At 40.4% G+C, this 5,323-nt stretch overlaps 1 protein-coding gene across 1 annotated transcript in view; it reads right to left on the bottom strand.

The window, feature by feature from the left end:
- LOC119280510 overlaps positions 1 to 2,704 on the bottom strand; it is an 8,726-nt gene extending 6,022 nt beyond the window's left edge. The window contains exon 1 of the mRNA XM_037561338.1: positions 2,585 to 2,704. The gene's annotated coding sequence lies outside the window, so the exon portion shown is untranslated. The remainder of the gene's footprint in view (positions 1 to 2,584) is intronic.
- Between the last annotated feature and the right edge of the window lie 2,619 nt (positions 2,705 to 5,323).

Raw genomic sequence — 5,323 nt, 5'->3', positions numbered from 1 at the left:
GAATACGCATATAATGCTTGATTTTTTGTGCAAAAGATAAGTTTTCTAAGAAGGAATAAATTAGTGGCATTGGTATTACCCTTAAAGAAGAAACAAAAAATAAAATCAAAATAATCAACATAATGAATTTTTCTAAGGAAGAATAAACTAGTGCCATTGGTATTACCCTTTAACAAGAAAGAAAATAAAACAAAATAAGAACTAAAACAAAATCAAAATAGAGAAGTTCACTAATTAAGAATGAATTAGTGGTGTTGGTATTACCATTTAAGTATTTTTATAAAAAACAAATCAAACAATGACTAAATTTACACATAATATACACAAAATAAGCACTTTTCCGTAATGTGCAAGAATAAGCATATAATAGTGTAATTTTCACAAAAAGGGATTTCACAAGAAGTGATTAATCAGTACCATAGATATTACTTTAAAGAAGAAATAAAATAAAATAAAAACTAAAATAAAATCAAAATAAAAAATTATAAGAAAAAAATGAATTAGTGACATTGGTATTACCCTTTAAGAAGAAAGAAAAATGAAATAAAAAACGAAGCACAATCAAAATAGTGAGGTTTACTAAGTAGAATGAATTAATTACATACACATTACCCTTAAAGAAGAAAGTAAATTTAACAAAAAGCAAAAGAAAATAAAAACAATGAAGTTTTCTAAAAAAATAATCAATGACATTGCTAATACACTTTAGGAAGAAAGAAATGAAAAAAAATAATGATAAAAATTGCACACAATTTACACATAAATTATGATATTTTATGCAAGAATATGCATATAATAGTGAAATATTTGCCATAAAGGAAATTTCCTAATAAAGAATGAATTAGTGGCACTTGTGTTACATTTAAATAAGAAATAAAACTAAAACTAAAACTAAATGGAAAATAAAATAATGAAGTTTTTCTAAGAAAGAACGAGTTAGAAGCCTTAGTAATACCCTTCAGGAAGAAATAAACTAAAATAAAAACTAAAATAAAAACTAGATCAAAATCAAAATCAAAATAGTGAAGCTTTCAAAGAAAGAATGAATTAGTGACATTGGTATTACCCTTTTAAGAAGAAAGGAAACAAAACAAATTGAGAATTTGCACACAATTTATGCAGAAATTGCACTTATTATAAAATGCAAGAATAAGTATAATTGTAGAATTCTCACAAAAAAGAAAGTTTCCTAAGAAGTAATGAATTAGCGACATTGATATTGCCATTAAAAAAGAAAAGAAAAGAAATACTAAATCAAAAACAAAATAATGAAGTTTTGTAAGAAAAAAATGAATTGGTGGTTTTGGTATTACTCTTCAGAAAAAAATATGAAATAACTACTAAAACAAAATCAAATAATAAATTTTCTAAGTAAGAATGAATTAGTTGCATTAATATTACCCTTTAAGAAGAAAGAAATTATAAAATAATCAGACAATAACAAAATTACACACAGTATATACAAAACATTGTGCTTTTTTTTTCGAAACGGAGAAAACATTCTGCTTTCAAGAATATGCATATGGTAGTGGAATTTTCACAGAAAATACAACTATAATGAAACTGCACTATTTTAGTAGTATGTAAGAAATAAGCACATAATAGTGCATTTTTGACAGAATTACAATTTATACACATATTATAAATTACTACATGTATATATTTTGTATTCACCCAACATCCAAAATATACTATAAAAACCGACAAAAAAACAGAACCACTAAACGCACAGGAACAGCCTATATAAGAATACATGTAACAGGCTTCAGCCCAACAAAAAATCGACTGACCCAAAATTAGGGTCAATCAAAAAACGTCCAGCCCAATTCAGGACAGCACACACAACATAAAGAAAAAACAACTAGCACACATCTTGAAGCAGCAATCAATGGTTAAAAAATTGACTGACCCAAAAAGCTAAAACTCAGTCAGCTGACATGTAGCTAAAGTGGGTGTTTTTCCCTGAAACTGCTACTTTTTGGAACTTGAGATTTTTTTGGTCTCAGGACTGAAATGAGAATGTTGAAAAAGGAGTCTGAGTGCAGAACTAATTAAGGACAAGAGAACCCCAGCCTTTGGATATTGGGGACGGCTAGCTACCATCTTCTCACAGATGGTTGACTGTGTGACTGTAGTAAGAACTCTGAACAAACATGGCGGATGTGATGGAAAAAAGAGCAAACAAACAAACCCCTCCCATAAACCCCGACACTAATTTGAGATCGAGGGAGGATGGAGACGGTCAGGTTGGGAACTTCTGAGAGGCCGGTAAGATCTAGATCTTCTGAGCAGCAGGCCAACGTACAGAGGCAACCGGCTACCGGGCGGTCACTAGTCCGACCCGGGTGCAGAATTTGTTATTCTACAGCCTGGTAGTCTAATAGAGTTTATATATATATATATATATATATATATATATATATATATATATATATATATATATATATATATATATTATGCGAGATGCAGCTCCGTATAACCTGTAGCGATTACAGAAAGAAAATGCTAGAATCCATCTACGAAGCGAACGCCCGACTGCCGGCTCGGCTGGGCGCACGAGGAAGATTAAGTGAGAATCACTCACCGTGATGTGCGCCCTGTAGATGAGTCAGAGGCGGCGTGCGCTACAGCGCTGCAGAGGCGGCGCTGGTGGTCGGAGCCGGGAGAGACGAGCAGAGCTGGTCGGGGCGGAGCTTGCCGTACGCAGCCGTCGGAGCGCACGGCAGGGCGGCGTCGAGGTCGGCCTTGGGCGCCGGAGTGGTCGGCGGGGGAGGCTATGGAGGGAGGGGGCGTGGAAGAGCACAATGCCAAGCCTCAGTCCGTCAGTCGCGAGCACCGGAGCGGGAGAAAAGGACGCGGTTTTTGGGCAGAGAAAGCGAGTGAGAAAAGGACGCGGTTTTTGTCGTTCGCGTTCCGCGTATATCAGGACTGCCCAATCTCTGCTCATGGTCCGACATGCATGCTAGAAAGCTGACAAGGGTCCCACTGTATTCCTCGTATCCTCCAGCATCCATCCCATCAGCATCGTATGGAATCTGACGCGCACTACTACTTGATCCTGTGATTCCAAACAAAGCCCAATCACATATCCCAAAAGTGCAGAGCAAAAAACTTAAAAGTGCTGCACAAATATTTTGAAAAGTTTGGATAAGTTCTTCAGTTCCGATGCATTTTCTTCAATATTTCAAGACAAAATATAAATATGTACTCTTTCTCTCTCCCTTGATTACTCTCTCTCTTCTCTCTCTTTGCCTCTTGCATGCATGCAGCCCATTATTACTCGCCCTCTCTCTCTCTCCCTTGCATGCAGCGCCAGCGTGCACAGCAATGCATCTCACGTGGAGGAGCCACAATCCAAAGGAGCATAGCCTTGCACAGTGGTGCCGCCACACCAAGAGGCGGCAGGGCCAGCTGCCCAGCCTCCGTTCTGTCACGCGTCGGTCGCATTTGCTAAATCCTGTGGCGGCAAGGGCTGCCGCCTCCGTAGGCGGCGGCAGGCGCCATGTGTTGGCTGGCGCGCCTGCCGCCACAACCCAGCTGGTCCGTTTTGCCAATGGAATTGAGAAGTGGTCTTTTCTGTCAATTTTGTTTGCCGTGTGATCTTTTTGACAAAAAAATCGCCTCCTCAATGGCTACCAGGGCAAAGGAGAGACTCGACGACGTGGTGGTGTTGGGCCTCCTAGCCCATGAGTAGGTCAGCGGGATTGGAGGAAGGATTCGTCAGCCTCGGTTAGATCATTGCCGGAGAAACCCAAATCGGAGAAGTGGTGCGCCGCTACACCACTGGCGCTATTCCACCAACACTACCTCCGGCAGAACGGCGAGCTTCTCGGGCGACTGGATCTGAGAGGGAAGGAACTGGGAGAAAGAGACGCTGCTTCGGTGCCGTAACTGCACCTGTATTTGGGTCAATGGCATGTGGGCCGGCCACATGCCATTGACCCAACTGTAGGTGCAGCTACGACACTGAAGCTCAGTCCAGGAGAAAGAGGGGAAGACAAAGGTGGCTTGTTTCCTAAGAAAAGGATGGGGAGCCGGAGCGGGGGTTAAAATATTGGGGTGGTAGGGTGTAGGTACGGTAGTACTTCTATTACGCAGTGGAGTCAGATACGATTTGACTGTATTAGCTTCGTATAGTTTGGGAGAGTGAGGAGCAATTGTGGGACCTGGTGGACCAGCAGGCTCGAATCTATATGCACGCGCACGACCGTGATACGCGCTGCGTATGGAACGCAAAGGTAAACGCCTTTATCGAAGAGAAAAAGAGAGTCGCCCGAATTCAACTTCTTTTTATATGTCCAGCTAGTGGAGCCGGGGCTTTTTCTTCTGCTTTATTCTTCTTCCCTTTCTTTTTTCAATTGATTTGCAGAAAAGCAAAGGATGGAAGCAAGGGGGTTTGGGGGAAAAGAAAAGGGCAAACATTTTTGAAATTTTGCAAACTCTTGTGATAGATTTATTTTTTTATCAAAAAACAATATTATTATTTTAGTTTTATTTAAATATGAAAAGGGGGAGAGGGCTTTATAAAACCCTAGAATAAATTATTAAAAATAAATAGGGTTTGCCTAATAAATTAGGTTTAGCAAAACACTACGAGGAAAAACCTTATACACAGAATCTTACCAGCAGCGCTCTTCAAAATACGGCGCTACTACTATTTAGCAGCAGCGCGTGCCAGAGAAACGCGCTGCTGAAAGAATAATAGCAGTAGCGCGTCCCCTGTAAACCGCGCTACTGTTATAATTGCCATGACCTCGCCATCAAGCTAGTTATACCAGTAGCGCCATATTCCATACCGCGCTATTGCTATTCATGTTAGAAGTAGCGCATTTCTATAAAGCTCGTTACTGCTAAGTTCAGTCCACAAGTTTAGTCCCACCTCGCTCCGCGAACAGGGTGTTTACCACCTTAAATATATATGTTACTTCTCAAACTATCACAACCACTTGATTTTAATTGAACTCTATATGTAGAATTTGTGGCCGCAATATGAGTCTTCTCCGGTTCCTATCGGAGAGGACTCATATTGACAATTCAGATTGTACACAAAAAGATCATTGATGGCCAATGTATTTTTGCATGCTTACACTTAGCAATAGCGCTTTTTATAGTAAGGCGCTACTGCTAGGGCGTTTAGCAGCAGCGCGTTACCTAGATATGCGCTACTGCTAAAGCCATCCTATCACTAGGCCGCCCCTCACTCTCCTCTCTTTGCTCCAACTCACTCTCCCCCGCACCGGCCCTGTCGTCTGGCGCCGCCGCATTTTCGCCCCCTCCCTCCTCTATTCCGCTGCCGGCCGTCGCCCCCTCCCTCCTCAATCCC

The sequence above is a fragment of the Triticum dicoccoides genome, chromosome 3B (genome assembly GCF_002162155.2).
Source record: "Triticum dicoccoides isolate Atlit2015 ecotype Zavitan chromosome 3B, WEW_v2.0, whole genome shotgun sequence".
NCBI classification, from domain to species: Eukaryota; Viridiplantae; Streptophyta; class Magnoliopsida; order Poales; family Poaceae; genus Triticum; species Triticum dicoccoides.
This window is presented reverse-complemented; position numbering and strand designations above follow the sequence as displayed.